The sequence below is a fragment of the Pseudophryne corroboree genome, chromosome 3 (genome assembly GCF_028390025.1).
Source record: "Pseudophryne corroboree isolate aPseCor3 chromosome 3, aPseCor3.hap2, whole genome shotgun sequence".
Lineage (NCBI taxonomy): Eukaryota > Metazoa > Chordata > Amphibia > Anura > Myobatrachidae > Pseudophryne > Pseudophryne corroboree.
This window is the reverse complement of record NC_086446.1, coordinates 526764151-526786840: the sequence shown is the minus strand read 5'-3', so window position 1 is coordinate 526786840 and position 22690 is coordinate 526764151. Positions and strand designations below refer to the sequence as shown.

General features: G+C 44.9%; 1 protein-coding gene across 2 annotated transcripts in view; it reads right to left on the bottom strand.

The window, feature by feature from the left end:
- KCNJ16 (potassium inwardly rectifying channel subfamily J member 16) overlaps window positions 1-2578 on the bottom strand; it is a 159955-nt gene extending 157377 nt beyond the window's left edge. For both annotated transcript variants that reach the window (XM_063961140.1, XM_063961142.1), the window contains exon 1: window positions 2323-2578. The gene's annotated coding sequence lies outside the window, so the exon portion shown is untranslated. The remainder of the gene's footprint in view (window positions 1-2322) is intronic.
- Window positions 2579-22690: the final 20112 nt, after the last annotated feature.

The following is a 22690-nucleotide window of genomic DNA, read 5'->3' as shown; positions in this document are numbered from 1 at the left end:
AGTCCTATGGGGATATGTCATTGAACATTTGGACATCTATTTCCTTTAATCATTTATGAACTCTACTCTGGACAATTGTTTCTGACACTCTTTAAGCGCCCCCTGGCTTCTATTTCTCTCTCTCTCTCTCTCTCTCTCTATATATATATATATATATATATAGCATCCGGAAAGTATTCACAGCGCTTCACTTTTTCCACATTTTGTTATGTTACAGCCTTATTCCACAATGGAATACATTCATTTTTTTCCCTCCAAATTCTACACACAATACCCCATAATGTCAACGTGAAATTTTTGCAAATTTATTCAAAATAAACAACTAAGAAGTCACATATACATATGTTTTCACAGCCTTTGCCATGAAGCTGAAAAATGAGCTCAGGTGCATCCTGTTTCCACTGATCATCCTTGAGATGTTCCTACAGCTTAATTGGAGTCCACCTGTAGTAAATTCAGTTGATTGGACATGATTTGGAAAGGCACACACCTGTCTATATAAGGTCCCACACTTGACAGTGCATGCCTGAGTACAAACCAAGCATGAAGTCAAAGGAATTGTTTGTAGACCTCCGAGACAGGACTGGGGAAGGGTACAGAAAAATATCTGCTGCATGCTGCATTGAAGGTCACAAAGAAAAATATTGTATTGAAAGCAAAGTATGTGGCCTCCATCATCCATAATTGGAAGAAGTTTGGAACCACCAGGACTCTCCTAGAGCTGGCCAGCAGTCTAAACTGAGTGATCGGGGGATAAGGGCCCTAGTCAGGAAGGTGACCAAGAACCCGATGGTCACTCTGTCAGACCTACAGCATTCCTCTGTGGAGAGAGAAGAACCTTCCAGAAGGACAACCATCTCTGCAGCAATCCACCAATCAGGCCTGTATGGTAGAGTGGCCAAACGGAATCCACTCCTTAGTAAAAAGCACATGGCAGCCCGCCTGGAGTTTGCTAAACAAAATTCACTGGTCTGATGAGACAAATATTGAACTCTGGCTTGAATGTCAGGCGTCATGTTTGGAGGAAACCAGGCACCGCTCATCGCCAGGCCAATACCATCCCTACAGTGAAGCATGGAGGTGGCAGCATCATACTGTGGGGATGTTTTTCAGTGGCAAGAATGGTAGACTAGTCAGCATACAGGGAAAGATGAATGCAGCAATGTACAGAGACATCCTGGATGAAAATCTGCTCCAGAGGGCTCTTGACCTCAGACTAGGGCGACGGTTCATCTTTTAGCAGGACAATGACCCTAAGAACACAGCCAGGATATCAAAGGAGTGGCTTCAGGACAACTCTGTGAATGTCCTTGAGTGGCCCAGCCAGAGCCCAGACTTGAATCCAATTGAACATCTCTGGAGAGATCTGAAAATGGCTGTGCACCAACGCTTCCCATCCAACCTGATGGAGCTTGAGAGGTGCTGCAAAGAGGAATGGGTGAAACTGCCCAAAGATAGGTGTGCTAAGCTTGTGGCATCATATTCAAAAAGACTTGAGGCTGTAACTGCTGCCAAAGGTGCATCAACAAAGCATTGCGCAAAGGCTGTGAATACTTATGTACATGTGATTTCTTAGTTTTTTATTAAATTTGCAAAAATCTCAAAAACACTTTTCATGTTGTCATTATGGGTTATTGTGTGTAGAATTCTGAGGCAAAAAATGAATTTATTCCATTGTGGAATAAGACTGTAACATAACAAAAAGTGGAAAAAGTGAAACGCTGTGAATACTTTCCAGATGCACTGTACATATACACATACACCATACACACACATACACCAAATTTGTTTCCCTCCTTTTTTTTTTTTTTTTTTTTTTTTTTAAGGGGGCACCAAACTCCAACTTGCCTGATATGAACTTATGCCCCTGCCTCTATACACTGTACATATTTAGTAACAATCACGTAGAGCAATTACAGTCGACTTGCATCCAACACTGCATCTGCCGCATACAGTGATACAATAATCATTTTACAATCAGACCCGCATATTTGAATATCTAGAAAACTAAAAGATAAATCATTACTATAAGTTACAGATATTAAGCAAGAACAACATGTAACAACAACTGCATTAATTGGAATAATATACATTTTTGCCTGCCAACAGCATTCCTCATACTGTTTTCAACAGTACAGTATATTAGTGTATGTATGCAAATACACATTAACATAGGGACATATAGCAGCAGTTCCACATTTCTTCTCATTCTGACCTCTAACAAATGTCTATATATATGAATAGATTGCAAGCTCTCTAGGTTTATGACAGCACGTTAGATACTGTACCTATGAAATATCAGCATGCATACACAAAACTTACTGTTCCTTATTTTCCGGAGTAAGGTGGCTGGTGACACTGCTCCATAATTAGCCAGTCATTTTCCCCAGCTTTCAGTACTGGACCACATATGTTCTCATTATCAAGTCAAGGTTTGTAGACCATTAAATCCAATGTCTTGAGCATTTTACGGGAACCCCGATTATAGTGTTCTAACTCTCAAACTGTTAATACTCTGCAGGCCATAGAGACGGTGACACAACTACACTATACGTCTCGCAAGACAGTCAACTAACGTGTTCTTAAACTGGAATGTTCCCAGGTACAGTACAATAGCAAATATTTGTGCTCACCTAACACTGACTCACATTGTGAAGCTTATTTGTGAAAATAACAAAGGCTTTTCTAGACAGAAACAAAATAACAAAACACAAGTAGAATTATATAAAGGGACAGTAAATGCTTCAGTGTTAAAAACTACATAAAAACAGAGTGCATGGACAGTGCCCATTGGCACATAATGGATACATAGGGCCCTGGGTTCAGGGGGACCCACACAGCACTCCAGTCCATACACCCGTATACTTATATTTCTTGGGAGTTCCACATTGGACAGTGCTGCAGACAGAAATCACACAGAAAATGGCACAGCGTAATCAGTGGTGGATTTAAGTATCAGGCCGACCACTAGGCACAAAATAAAAATTTTCAATATTCAGTTTTAAGTACTACCATGGCAATTGCCAGTATACTATAATAGTAATATCAGCCAACAACTATATATATTAAAGCATTGGGAAGAATGCTAGTCCAAATTACCCACTGTTCTTAAATGCTACCATGTGTACCATGTTTATTAACATTATAACCTCTTTTTTGTTACCTATATGTAATAAATGTATGCATATTTAAAGTATTTATACTTTATAGCAGTGATTTTCAACCTTTTTTTACTCGCGGCACACCGAACAATATTTTAAAATTGCCAAGGCACACCATCAGTTCCCGACAGAAAAAAAGCAAAAAACACACATTGGCCCTCACAGTAAAAAAAAAAAAGATCCACACATACATTGGCCTACACAGAAAAACGGGTTCACTACGGGTGGCCGGCGGTCGGGCTCCCGGCGACCAGCATCCCGGCGCCGGGAGCCCGACCGCCGGCTTACCGACAGCTTGGCGAGCGCAAATGAGCCCCTTGCGGGCTCGCTGCGCTCGCCACGCTACGGGCACGGTGGCGCGCTACGCGCGCCACACTATTTTATTCTCCCTCTATGGGGGTCGTGGACCCCCACGAGGGAAAATAAGTGTCGGTAAGCCGGCGGTCGGGCTCCCGGCGCCGGTATACTGAGCGCCGGGAGCCCGACCGCCGGCAAACAGAAGACCACCCCAGAAAAACATTGCTCCCCACATAAATCCTATTGTTCCCCACATGAATTATTCACATTGTTCCCCCCATAAATCCTTATTCTCCCCACATAGGTGGTCATTCCGAGTTGTTCGCTCATTGCCAATTTTCGCTATGCTGCGATTTGTTGCTAAATGCGCATGCGCATGGTACGCAGAGCGCATGCGCTAAGTTATTTTACACAAAACTTAGTAGATTTGCTGGTGTTCCTGCGGCGCTTTTCAGTCGCACTGCTGATCGGTGAGTGATTGACAGGAAAGGGGCGTTTCTGGGTGGTAACTGAGCGTTTTCCGGGAGTGTGCTAAAAAATGCAGGCGTGTCAGGGAAAAACGTGGGAGTGTCTGGAGAAACGGGGGAGTGGCTGGCCGAATGCAGGGCGTGTTTGTGACGTCAAACCAGGAACTAAACGGACTGAGGTGATCGCAATCTGTGAGTAGGTCTGGAGCTACTCAGAAACTGCAAAGAATTATTTAGTAGAAATTCTGCTAATCTTTCGTTCGCTATTCTGCTAAGCTAAGATACACTCCCAGAGGGCGGCGGCTTAGCGTTTGCAATGCTGCTAAAAGCAGCTAGCGAGCGAACAACTCGGAATGACCTAAATAAATAAATAAATCCTATTGTTCCCCACAGGAGAAATAAAACAACAAATATTAACCCCTACCGGTCAGCTGTCCTCCTCCCTGTCCCTCAGTGGCGGGGGTTGTTCATAGTGGAGTGCTGCGAATACTGAGCAGTGGGCGGTAGGACAGGTGTGGATGTGGGTGGGTAAGCAAAGCTGTGTATGCAGGCGGGAACTGGAAGATGTGTATGCAGGCAGGTGGGCTGGCAGGGTGGTGAGAAGCGGCGGCCGTGACCTATGATATCACACCGCCGCGTCTTCAAGGCATAGGTCACGGCCGGAGCACGACTGCTCCTCTAAGAAGAGCCCAGGCCAACAGTTCACTCTGAAGGTGCAGGAAGCTGCTCTGGCTCCGCGGCACATCTTGCAACTGGTCGCGGCACACTAGTGTGCCACGGCACACTGGTTGAAAAAGCCTGCAATAGATGGATGTCCTCCGACTGCCTTTGTAGCACCGGGGGCAACCTTAATCATGTGAGCGCATTGATGTTTAGTGCTCACATGTTAGCTGGGGGGGCAGGACCCGGGCATGCGGGGCAGACTTGCCCTGTGCTGTGCGTCCCCACATATGTTAGAGAAAAAGGTTGTAGTTGTGCGATTTGTTGCACAACTGCAACCCATGCTGAATCGGGCCCTATGTGTCTAGGTGGTATCTGTACACATTACATTAGCAAAGAAAGTACCACAGCATTCACGTGGTGCATGAGTTAATTGGGGCAGGCTGCAGATGTAACTATGAAGTCACATTTTCTTTAGACCTACTAAGAGGACATGCAAACTGTCCTTAGCTGCAGCATGATTGACACGCTGCAGTGTTTGGGGAGACAGCAACCAGCACCATTCTTCAAAATGGGGGCATATCGTCCCCATTTTTTAAGCATGCCTGGCCAAGGATCTGCATCATCCGACACAGACTTCCTGGACCCGGCTATCCGGATCCTACAGCCAGTCTAAGTACACTTATGTTTATTAATAGGCAGTAATTTTGCTCATATTGGGGCAGATGTATTAACCTGGAGATGGCACAAGGAAGTGATAAACCAGTGATAAGTGCAAGGTGATAAACACATCAGCCAATCAGCTCCTAACTGTTAATTTACATATTGGAGCTGATTGGCTGGTGCGTTTATCACCTTGCACTAAGTACTGGTTTATCACTTCCTTATGTCTTCTCCAGGTTAATACATCTGCACCAGTGAACTCTATAAGCTCATCTGCACATAGTACATTTATATACTGTAATTAGCTTTATATCTGACAGAATAAACAGAAAGTGGTGCACAGACCCAGGATCTTCCTTAGTTGTTTCATTCTAATATGAGTTACATAAGTAATTATACAGTATAATCAGTGCCGTTTCTAGCGGCGGGCGAGCCGTGCAACCGCACGGGGCGCCCGCCGCGGCACTTTGCAGGTCCTTTTCCCCCTCCTCCCCCTTCCCAAGTACTCCTGTTCGGGGGGGGGGGCGGAGTTTCGAGCAATTACGCGATTGCGTCGTGACGTCACGACGCAATCGCGTCATTCTGCGAAACTCCGCCCCCCGAACAGGAGTACCGATGACAAGAGGAGGGGGAGCCAGCTGGAAGGAGGAGGCAGCCGGTGCGGGCCGAAGAGCGGGAAGAGCCTCTTCATACTGTATGTAAGTATTCTCTCTCTCTCTCCCCCCCCTCCCTCTCCCCCCACTTGACACTTGCCTGCACTACTGTGTAAAATGGGGACACTTGCCTGCACTACTGTGTAAAATGGGGACACTTGCCTGCAATACTGTGTAAAAATGGGGACACTTGCCTGCAATACTGTGTAAAATGGGGACTATTGCCTGCCGTACTGTGTAAAATGGGGACTTTTGCCTGCCGTACTGTGTAAAATGGGGACACTTGCCTGCCGCAATGTGTAAAATGGGGACTCGTGCCTGCATACTGTGTAAAATGGGGACTCTTGCCTGCCGTACTGTGTAAAATGGGGACTCTTGCCTGCCGTACTGTGTAAAATGGGGACACTTGCCTGCACTACTGTGTAAAATGGGGACACTTGCCTGCAATACTGTGTAAAAATGGGGACACTTGCCTGCAATACTGTGTAAAAATGGGGACTCTTGCCTGCAATACTGTGTAAAATGGGGACTATTGCCTGCCGTACTGTGTAAAATGGGGACTCTTGCCTGCCGTACTGTGTAAAATGGGGACACCTGCCTGCCGCAATGTGTAAAATGGGGACTCGTGCCTGCATACTGTGTAAAATGGGGACTCTTGCCTGCCGTACTGTGTAAAATGGGGACTCTTGCCTGCCGTACTGTGTAAAATGGGGACTCTTGCCTGCCATACTGTTTAAAATGGGGACTCTTGCCTGTCGTACTGTGTAAAATGGGGACACTTGCCTGCCATACTGTGTAAAATAGGGACTCTTGCCTGCTGTACTGTGTAAAATGGGGACTCTTGCCTGCCGTACTGTGTAAAATGGGGACTCTTGCCTGCCGTACTGTGTAAAATGGGGACTCTTGCCTGCCGTAATGTGTAAAATGGGGACTCTTGCCTGCCGTACTGTATAAAATGGGGACACGTGCCTGCTGTAATGTATAAAATGGGGACTCTTGCCTGCCGTACTGTGTAAAATGGGGACACTTGCCTGCCGTACTGTGTAAAATGGGGACACGTGCCTGTCGTACTGTGTAAAATAGGGACACTTGCCTGCAATACTGTGTAAAATGGGGACACGTGCCTGCCGCAATGCGTAAAGTGGGGCACGTGCCTGCCGCAATGTGTAAATTGGGAACACGTGCCTGCCGCAATGTGTAAAATGGGAACACGTGCCTGCCGCAATGTGTAAAATGGAGACTTTTTTTCCTGTGGTGGCCGTGATGATGAGGTCAGATGAGGCCACGCCCATTTTATTGAGGCCACACACCCTTGCCGGGAGCGCGCGCTTGCTTTTTCTATCTATGGGGGGGGCGCATATTTTTTTTTTATGTCAACGGGGGGGGGGGGGGGGGGGGGGCGCATTTTTAAATCTTGCACTGGGAGCCAAATTGGCTAGAAACAGCCCTGAGTATAATACTGCATTTTCTTAGCACCATAGCAGTTTTTGGAAGGTTATGATAATTCTAGTCCGCTGCGGTAAGTTGGCAGCATAAGTGTTGGACAAGGCTATTATAGCCAAACAACAGAATAGAAAGGTATGACTGAACAAGGCAGGCATGGCATACAGACAAAATATGAAACACAGTTGTATGGAGCAATACTTATATACAACGCAGCAGCATCTAATCAGCATTCCATACAGAGTACGTTCTAGTGTCCAGTGTAGTTTTCATGCGGGAAAAGGCTTATTTTTGTGTTGCCCATTACATAAATGTGGAAAGCCTGTTTAGCAAGTTTAGCAAGCACCAGCCACCTGCTCTCTTATCAACATCCCAAGACAGGAATACCAGTGCGGAATCATTTAAAAAAATGCTGTTCTTTAAATAAAGCACTTTTTTTCATGCATAAATATTTACTAATATTTTTGTATATTTCTGATCTTTTAAAACATGATATTCATTTTTTTCTTCTTCAGTCACTACTTTGGAGAATTATGGTTTCACTGTTTTCCTTTATAAAAGGTTTTTGGGGGAAAAGCACGGGCAGATAATAAAAATGTGAGACTACTTAAGAATGACAAAGTAATCCAAAGAGGAATATTTTATAATGTGTTTAGCAGGTGACAGTCTATAATATGGATTGCTGCAAGAAACTAAAGGTTCATGTGCAATAATAAGGAACCTTACCTATCTCAATTTTCTTAAGTTAGCTACTAATTTAGCAAAATAGGATCCAAAGGTACATATGAACATAAGTAATACCTCATAATGCCCTTACAGTTCTGCATTTAACTCCTATGCTAGATACATGAGAAAAACACAGAATGCCTGCATGCGCTTTCCTATGCCAGGCTGGAAGAAAACAGGGATCCAACGAACTTGTGATCAATACCTGCTATAGAAAATTATACCCCAAGTTTCTACCCCCTTACCTGGGATCTCTCTGCTCCACTGTGATTCCACACTGGCTGCTTAGTGCACTCTCCCAGCAGTTAAACTGTAACAACTTCCTTGTCAAAGTTAGCAGTCAGGAATTTCAGTTAAACATTTACCCTCATAGAATGATCTGACCCTGATAGTCTACGTGTGAAGTGATTGGTGTTTTGCTGATTGCTTCAAAGATCTTTTACTTTACGTGCTGTTTATTTTGTTCTTTGGCAGTTCATGTAAACTTACAATATGTTGCTATTTTTATTCAATTATCAACAACACGTCTCCATTTCACAGGTGTAAAGAGTAGGTTCTATGGGGATCATTCCGAGTTGTTCGCTCGCTAGCAGTTTTTAGCAGCCGTGCAAACGCCATGCTGCCGCCCACTGGGAGTATATTTTATCTTAGCAGAAGTGCGAACGAAAGGATCGCAGAGCGGCGGCAAACTTTTTTTGTGCAGTTTTAGAGTAGCTCAATACCTACTCAGCGCTTGCGATCACTTTAGACTGTTCGGTTCCTGTTTTGACGTCACGAACACACCCTGCGTTTGCCCAGCCACGCCTGCTTTTATCCTGGCACGCCTGCGTTTTTCCTGGCACGCCTGCGTTTTTCCGATCACTCCCTGAAAATGGTCAGTTGACACCCAGAAACGCCCAATTCATGTCAATCACATTGCGGCCAGCAGTGCGACTGAAAAGCTTCGCTAGACCTTGTGTGCAACTACATCGGCCATTGTGAAAGTACGTCGCGCGTGCGCATTGCGCCCCATACGCATGCACAGAAATGCCGTTTTTTTGCATCATCACTGCGCAGTGAACATTTTCAGCTAGCGATCAACTTGGAATGACCCCCAATGTTTTATACTTTTTCTGACTGCAAAGACCTGGGTCTTCTGTTTTGCTTGCAGCCCCAAACACCAGCCCCCTTAGCTGCAGCATGATTGACACGCTGCTGTGTTTGGGGGAACGGCAACCAGCACCATTCTTCAAAATGGGGGCATATCATCCACGTTTTTTTAAGCATGCCTGGCCAAGGATCTGCATCATCCGACGCAGACTTCCTGGACCCGGCTATTTGGATCCTACAGCCAGTCTAAGTACACTTCTGTTTATGCAGACTGACCGAGGCCTGCTACAATTGAGAGTCGCAACTGATGGTCATGATGGTGATCCGATGTTGTGTCCTCAGATGCAGCACTCAGGTTTCGCAGATGCATGCAGGAGGCGCTTATCTCCTACAGACGCCTTCTATTGCATTTGCATTAGATTTGTATGGAATTGCACTGCTGCTTCCCTTGGGACCAGGATGGGATGATTTGCTATAAGAGCTTTCATTTGTGAATGATACATGAAAATTGTATTTACTGAGGCACTACACATTGGAGAAAATCAACAAAACATTAATCTTTCCAGTTCACTTCATTAGAGGAATGCCCGTTCCTCTTCAGGTGTAAAAGTTCTCAGGCCTGTGCAGAAGTGGGAGCAGGTGCTGTCTGTAGAGTCTCGTTGTTTGGGGTAGCTCATCATGACTCATTTTCATTGTGAGACTTTCAGTGGCACCGAATGGTGTGTGTGTGGGAGAGAGAATTCGTGGGTAATAATTAACCCAAGCTTTTTGGAGGGACCTGGCGGGGGCCTGGGTCCGAGCGCTCAGGACCATATTATCCATGAGGCTGACTAGGCTGAAGCCTAGGGGTCCGGCAGGTAATAGAAGCCCATCATTTTTTTTTTTTTTGCTGAGGCAATGCTACCTTAGTGCTTCAGTGTTTAAAGGCATATTGCACTCTGCGCCATAGCAAGGCACACTCATAGTCAACTGAGCTTTGTGTTTAGACAAGGGAGAGTGGGGGAGAGAGAGCGGACCAATAGCACACTGTAGTAAGCTTTCTTAAAATATGTGAAAGACAAAATTATCACAAAAGTTTTTTTTTTTCAACATTAAGTTTTTATTCAAACTATAGTATCAAAACAAAAATACAGAAAAGACAAAAGAGAATAGGATAACAGTGGGGCAAAAACAAATTTAAGTATTAACATACCGTATCATTGTACATAAATTTTATTTATTTATTACCAGATATTGATATATTGCACACATATTCCAGAGAATTTTTGGCCATTGACATCAGTCCCTGCCCCAGTGGAGCTTACAATTTATATTCCCTACCACACGCGCACACATTCATACTAGGGTTAATCTGTTGGGAGCTACTTAACCTACCAGTATATTTTTGGATTGTGGGAGGAAACTGGGGAAACCCACGCAAGTACGGGGAGAATATACAAACTCCACACAGTTAAGGCCATGGTGGGAATCAAACCTATGACCTGCCTGCTGTGAGGCAGTAATGCTAACCATTACACCATCCGTACTGATGAACAGGCCCGCCACAGCTCTCTAGACCCCTGCTCAGATGGGAAAGGTTGATGATGTATTTGATTAAAGCTCTATGACATACATTTTATCTATAATATATTGGCTATATATTACCAAAACCATATTAGACAAGTCACATCCGCACAGTCATGGTATTGATTTCTGATTCACTAGTAGAACAGCCTGGGCCTCTTTCTTGTGTTTGCCACACAGAAAACAGTAGCCTCCCCACCCCTGGGGAATTAGAACTAGGCCAAAGAAGACATTACAGGGTAGGATGTGAACAAATCACATGATACTCAAATCTGGGATAACCAGCTACGCAGACCCAGTTTATGACATTTGCAAAATACAGTATGTGGGAAAACAGATCCAAACTATGAATACATTGTAATATGGTTGATAACAATGTAATGGGGCTCATGTTGATTTGGATGGAATTTGCATCTACATCACAAGTGTCCTTGAGAAAATAATGTGTTTTACTTGGCCACATAAGCAAGATGCATTCAGGTCAACAAGGATAGTAAATGCATTGAATTTACCTCTGGAGGTAACTAGTATATGCACATGATTTACTGCAGTAGATGTGACTTCACAGTAATAGTAGTAAATACAAAATATACAGCATACAATATCTATCTATCTATCTATCTATCTATCTATCTATCTATCTATCTATCTATCTATCTATATGTGAAAGCCCTCACTCACTCACTCACTCACTCACTCACTCACTCATCACTAATTCTCTTACTTCCCAATATGTTAGGAAGCTGAAATAAAACATAGGTATTCTTCAGGTGGGAAATAGGAAAACTAAGTAATTATAATTTTAATAAACCTCCCCTAAAGGGATGAACAGGGGGTTGACATAATTACGTCATTACCGATGTGTGGCTTGCGTTGCGTGAACGAGAACACCAAAACGGACAATCAGATCTAAATTTGGATTGCACCTCCAGTGTGTAGAATGTAATCAGCTACAAAAGTGGTCCTGTCATTCCCCTTGGCTCTCTAAAGTCCCCCGGGTAATGCATCCACTGGCTGGCCCTATATTTCTGTGTTGGCGTCTTCTACGTACCCTTCCTCACGTTTCCGCGCCCCTTTCTCCACTTTTACCATTGTTTGGGAATCCTGAGTTTCCCCCAGGATGCCACTCCTTGTCGTTTTGTTTATGGCGAGAAAGAGGCATCCTGAGAGTAGATCAGCTGCTGGATGCGTCTGGCATAATACCCTTCCCCGAACTGCAGGCTAAATGGAATCTACCTAACAAAGAAATATGGAGGTATCTTCAAATTAAACATTACCTAATGACTCTTTGCTCTTCTGGGAGGGGTAAACGAGCTATGACTTTGTTCGAGCAGCTGTGTCTCTCCCAATCCTATCCCAGACACACTCTATCTATGTTTTATAAATGGATAATAGACCACAGATTTTCTACCCAACCTAAGTATGTCAAGGATTGGGAACTAGATCTCGCAGGTTTAGTAACTACAGAGGATTGGGAAGATATATATAATAATACCTTTTCCTTAACTACCAATGTTTTGGCCCTGGAGACTCACTACAAAGTACTCACAAGGTGGTATAGATGCCCAAATCTCCTTGCGAAAATCTACCCCGGAGTACCCAACACATGTTGGCGATGTGGGACAGCCGTGGGTACCCCCCTACATATATGGTGGGAATGCTCTCTTCTTCAACCATATTGGAACAAAGTGGTGGAGGCAACTAACATTATTCTTGGCGAAGATATACCCTGTTGTCCTAGTTTTTGGCTATTAAATCTTACTCGTACACCCAGACATCGACTTAAGAAATCACTATTACGCCACATTTTAAGTGCCTCCAAGGCAATCATTCCAGTACACTGGAAATCTACAGTGATTCCTACTATGAAGGAGTGGAACGCCCGCCTAGATCATTATATGGCAATGGAGGACTTCATTGCGTCTTTAGAAGTGGGAAACACATCCTTTACTGCCACTTGGAGCCCTTGGCTCGAATACAAAGAGACAACACATTATAAATCTTCCCTTTGAGGATAAAACCTTATTTTCTCTTACATTTAAGTAGCCCCCTACTATCGATGTGGCTGGGATCCATGAGTTGGGAGGAGAGAACCCCCCCCCCCTTTTTTTTCTTTTTTTTCTTGCTCTAAATCTTTTTTCTTGGGATACCCTTTCCCCTCCTCCCCCTTTCTCGGGAGTAACTTTACTCCTTTTCTCTGGGCTCTTTCTCTATTGTTCTTTATCTTCCCTCCCCCTCTTCTATTTTCTGCTTTTTTACATATCTGAGTAGTTGTAACCCTAGATGTGTTTCTGGAGACACAATATGCTAGCCGAAATGCAGCATTCCCTTTACGGATCCTGTTAATGCTTACATCTCCGGGCTCTTTTTGATGTTGTATCTCGATTATGACTACTCGTTGTTTATATTTTTGAAATTATCAATAAAAATCAATTTGCAAAAAAAAAAAAAAAAGTGGTCCTGTCACTTTTTACTGTATCTGCTACGGGTGCTCCTCGGGTAACATCAAGAACCATGGATTATTATTTACTTACATAAAGACGTCTCTAATTTACATCCTCCCTCTGGCACTCCTCCCATTCACCCTCAGGTGTTTTAATTAGCTGGGTTCCTGCATTTCAGATCAAACATTGTTAAGGCCCTATTTAGAGGTAAGTCCTGGATAAATTTATAGAATGTGATAGTATTAGGGATGTTAGTGACCCATGTGATGAAGTCACCTGGCCGTGGTACATGGGCCCGCATATTTGCGCAAACATGTGATAAGAACTTCAATTATGCTTCATGTTAATTGTGATGGTTTATTTAAAAAATGTTTACTACCAGTGTTCTTAGTGCTAGGAGTGTGCATCTACATCATTCGCCTTCCACTTGGAAAGATAAAATGGAAATATGCCTTATTGCTTTGGATAGATTGATCGCATCAAATAATGGGAATTGATCAAAGCACTCACATTACTATAGCATTAGCATAAGCGGGAGGGATTCAGACACATTTAACTAAAATCAGAAGCAGCTGCCAATTGTCATCATTATCAGATCGTATTTTGCACCATGGGTCAAGCACCTGCAAGAGTTCTTCCTCTAAAAAGCACATATGTCTTGTGGTAAACATAGGCCTCATTGTGTATACATGCATGCATACTCTACTTTGGCAGAGCTTATATGTCCCCTGCAAACATGGGGCACTAAGAGTGGGGGCAAATTTCCTGGACCAAGCTTTTTGGAGGGGACCAGATCAGATGCTAAAGTTAAAATTGTCCCTCTTTGCAGCGGTGCCTATGAGGACAAATGTCCCCCTGTGCAGCCACACCTCTCTGGCTTTGGCCACGCCCCCATTACCTAGGCCCATGGCCACAATTGGCGGACTTGCCTCCTAACCTCATCCTGTCTCCCTTAGCACAAGGCTGTCAAAATTTAAAATGTGTCTCATTTGGCATGACACAACCAAAACATATATTTATTAGTGATGTGCACCGGAAATTTTTCGGGTTTTGTGCTTTGGTTTTGGGTTCGGTTCCGCGGCCGTGTTTTGGGTTCGAACGCGTTTTGGCAAAACCTCACCAAAAATTTTTTGTCGGATTCGGGTGTGTTTTGGATTCGGGTGTTTTTTTCAAAAAACCCTAAAAAACAGCTTAAATCATAGAATTTGGGGGTCATTTTGATCCTATAGTATTATTAACCTCAATAACCATAATTTCCACTCATTTTCAGTCTATTCTGAACACCTCACACCTCACAATATTATTTTTAGTCCTAAAATTTGCACCGAGGTAGCTGTGTGACTAAGCTAAGCGACCCAAGTGGCCGACACAAACACCTGGCCCATCTAGGAGTGTCACTGCAGTGTCACGCAGGATGGCCCTTCAAAAAAATACTCCCCAAACAGCACATGACGCAAAGAAAAAAAGAGGCGCAATGAGGTAGCTGTATGACTAAGATAAGCGACCCAAGTGGTCGACACAAACACCTGGCCCATCTAGGAGTGGCACTGCAGTGTCAGACAGGATGGCACTTGAAAAAAATACTTCCCAAACAGCACATGACGCAAAGAAAAAAAGAGGCGCAATGAGGTAGCTGTGTGACTAAGATAAGCGACCCAAGTGGCCGACACAAACACCTGGCCCATCTAGTAGTGGCACTGCAGTGTCACGCAGGATGGCCCTTCAAAAAAATACTCCCCAAACAGCACATGACGCAAAGAAAAAAAGAGGCGCAATGAGGTAGCTGTGTGACTAAGCTAAGCGACCCAAGTGGCCGACACAAACACCTGGCCCATCTAGGAGTGGCACTGCAGTGTCAGACAGGATGGCACTTGAAAAAAATACTCCCCAAACAGCACATGACGCAAAGAAAAAAAGAGGCGCAATGAGGTAGCTGTGTGACTAAGATAAGCGACCCAAGTGGCCGACACAAATACCTGGCCCATCTAGGAGTGGCACTGCAGTGTCAGACAGGATGGCACATGAAAAAAATACTCCCCAAACAGCATATGACGCAAAGAAAAAAAGAGGCGCAATGAGGTAGCTGTGTGATTAAGATAAGCGACCCAAGTGGCCGACACAAACACCTGGCCCATCTAGGAGTGGCACTGCAGTGTCACGCAGGATGGCCCTTCAAAAAAATACTCCCCAAACAGCACATGACGCAAAGAAAAAAAGAGGCGCAATGAGGTAGCTGTGTGACTAAGCTAAGCGACCCAAGTGGCCGACACAAACTCCTGGCCCATCTAGGAGTGGCACTGCAGTGTCAGACAGGATGGCACTTGAAAAAAATACTCCCCAAACAGCACATGACGCAAAGAAAAAAAGAGGCGCAATGAGGTAGCTGTGTGACTAAGATAAGCGACCCAAGTGGCCGACACAAATACCTGGCCCATCTAGGAGTGGCACTGCAGTGTCAGACAGGATGGCACTTGAAAAAAATACTCCCCAAACAGCACATGACGCAAAGAAAAAAAGAGGCGCAATGAGGTAGCTGTGTGACTAAGATAAGCGACCCAAGTCGCCGACACAAATACCTGGCCCATCTAGGAGTGGCACTGCAGTGTCAGACAGGATGGCACTTGAAAAAAATACTCCCCAAACAGCACATGACGCAAAGAAAAAAAGATGCGCAATGAGGTAGCTGTGTGACTAAGATAAGCGACCCAAGTGGCCGACACAAACACCTGGCCCATCTAGGAGTGGCACTGCAGTGTCACGCAGGATGGCCCTTCAAAAAAATACTCCCCAAACAGCACATGACGCAAAGAAAAAAAGAGGCGCAATGAGGTAGCTGTGTGACTAAGCTAAGCGACCCAAGTGGCCGACACAAACTCCTGGCCCATCTAGGAGTGGCACTGCAGTGTCAGACAGGATGGCACTTGAAAAAAATACTCCCCAAACAGCACATGACGCAAAGAAAAAAAGAGGCGCAATGAGGTAGCTGTGTGACTAAGATAAGCGACCCAAGTGGCCGACACAAATACCTGGCCCATCTAGGAGTGGCACTGCAGTGTCAGACAGGATGGCACTTGGAAAAAATACTCCCCAAACAGCACATGACGCAAAGAAAAAAAGAGGCGCAATGAGGTAGCTGTGTGATTAAGATAAGCGACCCAAGTGGCCGACACAAACACCTGGCCCATCTAGGAGTGGCACTGCAGTGTCACACAGGATGGCCCTTTAAAAAAATACTCCCCAAACAGCACATGACGCAAAGAAAAAAGAGGTGCAAGATGGAATTGTGCTTGGGCCCTCCCACCCACCCTTATGTTGTATAAACAGGACATGCACACTTTAACGAACCCATCATTTCAGCGACAGGGTCTGCCACACGACTGTGACTGAAATGACTGGTTGGTTTGGGCCCCCACCAAAAAAGAAGCAATCAATCTCTCCTTGCACAAACTGGCTCTACAGAGGCAAGATGTCCACCTCATCATCATCGTCCGATTCATCACCCCTTTCACTGTGTACATCCCCCTCCTCACAGATTATTAATTCGTCCCCACTGGAATCCACCATCTCAGGTCCCCGTGTACTTTCTGGAGGCAATTGCTGCTGGTGAATGTCTCCACGGAGGAATTGATTATAATTCATTTTAATGAACATTATCTTCTCCACATTTTCTGGAAGTAACCTCGTACGCTGATTGCTGACAAGGTGAGCGGCGGCACTAAACACTCTTTCGGAGTACACACTGGAGGGAGGGCAACTTAGGTAGAATAAAGCCAGTTTGTGCAAGGGCCTCCAAATTGCCTCTTTTCCTGCCAGTATACGTACGGACTGTCTGACGTGCCTACTTGAATGCGGTCACTCATATAATCCTCCACCATTCTTTCAATGGTGAGAGAATCATATGCAGTGACAGTAGACGACATGTCAGTAATCATTGGCAGGTCCTTCAGTCCGGACCAGATGTCAGCACTCGCTCCAGACTGCCCTGCATCACCGCCAGCGGGTGGGCTCGGAATTCGTAGCCTTTTCCTCGCACCCCCAGTTGCGGGAGAATGTGAAGGAGGAGATGTTGACGGATCACGTTCCGCTTGACTTGACAATTTTCTCACCAGCAGGTCTTTGAACCTCTGCAGACTTGTGTATTCTGGAAAGAGAGACACAACGTAGGTTTTAAATCTAGGATCGAGCACGGTGGCCAAAATGTAGTGCTCTGATTTCAACAGATTGACCACCCGTGAATCCTGGTTAAGCGAATGAAGGGCTCCATCCACAAGTCCCACATGCCTAGCGGAATCGCTCTGTTTTAGCTCCTCCTTCAATGTCTCCAGCTTCTTCTGCAAAAGCCTGATGAGGGGAATGAACTGACTCAGGCTGGCAGTGTCTGAACTGACTTCACGTGTGGCAAGTTCAAAAGGTTGCAGAACCTTGCACAACGTTGAAATAATTCTCCACTGCGCTTGAGTCAGGTGCATTCCACCTCCTTTGCCTATATCGTGGCCAGATGTATAGGCTTGAATGGCCTTTTGCTGCTCCTCCATCCTCTGAAGCATATAGAGGGTTGAATTCCACCTCGTTACCACCTCTTGCTTCAGATGATGGCAGGGCAGGTTCAGGTGTTTTTGGTGGTGCTCCAGTCTTCTGTACGCGGTGCCTGTACGCCGAAAGTGGCCCGCAATTCTTCTGGCCACCAACAGCATCTCTTGCACGCCCCTGTCGTTTTTTAAATAATTCTGCACCACCAAATTCAAGGTATGTGCAAAACATGGGACGTGCTGGAATTTGCCCAGATGTAATGCACGCACAATATTGCTAGCGTTGTCCGATGCCAAAAATCCCCAGGAGAGTCCAATTGGGGTAAGCCATTCTGCGATGATCTTCCTCAGTTGCCGTAAGAGGTTTTCAGCTGTGTGCGTATTCTGGAAAGCGGTGATACAAAGCGTAGCATGCCTAGGAACGAGTTGGCGTTTGCGAGATGCTGCTACTGGTGCCGCCGCTGCTGTTCTTGCAGCAGGAGGCAATACATCTACCCAGTGGGCTGTCACAGTCATGTAGTCCTGAGTCTGCCCTGCTCCACTTGTCCACATGTCCGTGGTTAAGTGGACATTGGGTACAACTGCATTTTTTAGGACACTGGTGACTCTTTTTCTGAGATCTGTGTACATTTTCGGTATCGCCTGCCTAGAGAAATGGAACCTAGATGGTATTTGGTACCGAGGACACAGTACCTCAATCAAGTCTCTAGTTGGCTCTGAATTAACGATGGATACCGGAACCACGTTTCTCACCGCACAGGCTGCCAAGGCCTCAATTATCTGCTTTGCAGCAGGATGATTGCTGTGATATTTCATCTTCCTCGCAAAGGACTGTTGGACAGTCAATTGCTTACTGGAAGTAGTACAAGTGGTCTTCCGACTTCCCCTCTGGGATGACGATCGACTCCCAGCAGCTACAACAGCAGCGCCAGCAGCAGTAGGCGTTACACTCAAGGATGCATCGGAGGAATCCCAGGCAGGAGAGGACTCGTCAGACTTGCCAGTGACATGGCCTGCAGGACTATTGGCTTTCCTGGGTAAGGAGGAAATTGACACTGAGGGAGTTGGTGGTGTGGTTTGCAGGAGCTTGATTACAAGAGGAAGGGATTTAGTGGTCAGTGGACTGCTTCCGCTGTCACCCAAAGTTTTTGAACTTGTCACTGACTTATGATGAATGCGCTGCAGGTGACGTATAAGGGAGGATGTTCCGAGGTGGTTAACGTCCTTACCCCTACTTATTACAGCTTGACAAAGGCAACACACGGCTTGACACCTGTTGTCCGCATTTCTGTTGAAATAATTCCACACCGAAGAGCTGATTTTTTTTGTATTTTGACCAGGCATGTCAATGGCCATATTCATCCCACGGACAACAGGTGTCTCCCCGGGTGCCTGACTTAAACAAACCACCTCACCATCAGAATCCTCCTGGTCAATTTCCTCCCCAGCGCAAGCAACACCCATATCCTCATCCTGGTGTACTTCAACAGTGACATCTTCAATTTGACTATCAGGAACTGGACTGCGGGTGCTCCTTCTAGCACTTGCAGGGGGCATGCAAATGGTGGAAGGTGCAAGCTCTTCCCCTCCAGTGTTGGGAAGGTCAGGCATCGCAACCGACACAATTGGACTCTCCTTGGGGATTTGTGATTTCGAAGAACGCACAGTTTTTTGCTGTGCTTTTGCCAGCTTAAGTCTTTTCTTTTTTCTAGCGAGAGGATGAGTGCTTCCATCCTCATGTGAAGCTGAACCACTAGCCATGAACATAGGCCAGGGCCTCAGCCGTTCCTTGCCACTCCGTATCGTAAATGGCATATTGGCAAGTTTACGCTTCTCCTCAGACGCTTTTAATTTTGATTTTTGGGTCATTTTTTTACTGATCTTTTGTGTTTTGGATTTTACATGCTCTGTACTATGACATTGGGCATCGGCCTTGGCAGACGACGTTGATGGCATTTCATTGTCTCGGCCATGACTAGTGGCAGCAGCTTCAGCAAGAGGTGGAAGTGGATCTTGATCTTTCCCTATTTTTTTAACCTCCACATTTTTGTTCTCCATATTTTAATGCGCACAACTAAAAGGCACCACAGGTATACAATGCAGATGGATGGATAGTATACTTTATGTATGACGACGAGTGACTGAAGACACAGAGGTAGGTACAGCAGTGGCCTACCGTACTGCTATATACAGTATAATGGACCTGGTGGAAACTGTCAGCAGACTGCGTTTATAGTATAAAGAAAAAAAGACACCACAGGTATACAATGTAGATGGATGGATAGTATACTTTATGTATGACGACGAGTGACTGAAGACACAGAGGTAGGTACAGCAGTGGCCTACCGTACTGCTATATACAGTATAATGGACCTGGTGGACACTGTCAGCAGACTGCGTTTATAGTATAAAGAAAAAAAGACACCACAGGTATACAATGTAGATGGATGGATAGTATACTTTATGTATGACGAGTGACTGAAGACACAGAGGTAGGTACAGCAGTGGCCTACCGTACTGCTATATACAGTATAATGGACCTGGTGGACACTGTCAGCAGACTGCGTTTATAGTATAAAGAAAAAAAGACACCACAGGTATACAATGTAGATGGATGGATAGTATACTTTATGTATGACGACGAGTGACTGAAGACACAGAGGTAGGTACAGCAGTGGCCTACCGTACTGCTATATACAGTATAATGGACCTGGTGGACACTGTCAGCAGACTGCGTTTATAGTATAAAGAAAAAAAGACACCACAGGTATACAATGTAGATGGATGGATAGTATACTTTATGTATGACGACGAGTGACTGAAGACACAGAGGTAGGTACAGCAGTGGCCTACCGTACTGCTATATACAGTATAATGGACCTGGTGGACACTGTCAGCAGACTGCGTTTATAGTATAAAGAAAAAAAGACACCACAGGTATACAATGTAGATGGATGGATAGTATACTTTATGTATGACGACGAGTGACTGAAGACACAGAGGTAGGTACAGCAGTGGCCTACCGTACTGCTATATACAGTATAATGGACCTGGTGGACACTGTCAGCAGACTGCGTTTATAGTATAAAGAAAAAAAGACACCACAGGTATACAATGTAGATGGATGGATAGTATACTTTATGTATGACGACGAGTGACTGAAGACACAGAGGTAGGTACAGCAGTGGCCTACCGTACTGCTATATACAGTATAATGGAACTGGTGGACACTGTCAGCAGACTGCGTTTATAGTATAAAGAAAAAAAGACACCACAGTACAATGTAGATGGATGGATAGTATACTTTATGTATGACGACGAGTGACTGAAGACACAGAGGTAGGTACAGCAGTGGCCTACCATACTGCTATATACAGTGTAATGGACCTGGTGGACACTGTCAGCAGACTGCGTTTATAGTATAAAGAAAAAAAGACACCACAGGTATACAATGTAGATGGATGGATAGTATACTTTATGTATGACGACGAGTGACTGAAGACACAGAGGTAGGTACAGCAGTGGCCTACCGTACTGCTATATACAGTATAATGGAACTGGTGGACACTGTCAGCAGACTGCGTTTATAGTATAAAGAAAAAAAGACACCACAGGTATACAATGTAGATGGATGGATTGTATACTTTATGTATGACGACGAGTGACTGAAGACACGGAGGTAGGTACAGCAGTGGCCTACCGTACTGCTATATACAGTGTAATGGACCTGGTGGACACTGTCAGCAGACTGCGTTTATAGTATAAAGAAAAAAAGACACCACAGTACAATGTAGATGGATGGATAGTATACTTTATGTATGACGACGAGTGACTGAAGACACAGAGGTAGGTACAGCAGTGGCCTACCGTACTGCTATATACAGTATAATGGACCTGGTGGACACTGTCAGCAGACTGCGTTTATACTTATAGTATAAAGAAAAAAAAGACACCACAGGAGTGTTTTTCAGGCAGACAAACGTATTGTGGTGGTCACTGTCAGCAAAACTGTGCACTGTACTCCTGCTATAGCTGCTCCCCAGTCTCCCCCACAATTAAGCAGTGTGAGCACTCAGCACAGTCAGATATATCATGCAGCACACTGAGGCTGAGCACAGATATGGTATGGAGCGTTTTTTTCAGGCAGAGAACGGATAAAAAAAAACTAGCAAAACTCTGCACTGTACTCCTCCTAACAGCTGCTCCCCAATCCTCCCCACAATAAGCTAAGCAGTAGCAATCAGATCAACTAACTATAACTATATAAACGGAGAGGACGCCAGCCACGTCCTCTCCCTATTAATCTCAATGCACGTGTGAAAATGGCGACGACGCGCGGCTGCTTATATAGAATCCGAATCTCGCGAGAATCCGACAGCGGGATGATGACGTTCGGGCGCGCTCGGGTTAGCCGAGCCATACGGGAGAATCCGAGTATGGCTCGGACCCGTGTAAAAAGGGTAAAGTTCGGGGGGGTTCGGTTTCTCTGAAACCGAACCCGCTCATCACTAATATTTATTAACATTAACTTATATAGCACCATCATATTCCAGTTTGGTTTACAATGGGGAACAAAACAGTAATAAAACAGTAATAACACAAGAATGGGTAATTCCAGACAGACAAAGGGGGAAACTTTACAATCTATTGCAGAACACAAAAATTACATTGTCAGTCCACAGAAATATGCAAACAGAGAAACAACATTGTGGAAAAAGGTTGTAAAGGAAAGGGAGAGTTGATATCAAGGTTTGAGGCAGAGGCATAGCCAGAACTTTGTGGATCCCATAGCAGCATTTTGAAGGGTACCCTGTCCCAATGCTTTTAGAGAGACACCTCTCTGCAGCTGTTAATTTTACAATATGACCCATAATAGTGCCCTAGTTAATGTTCCATAGTAGTGCCCTAGGGAATGTCATGTCCCATAGTAGTGTTCTGGTTTATTTTATGAACCATAGTAGTGCCCTAAGTTCACATTATGGGGGTTATTCCGAG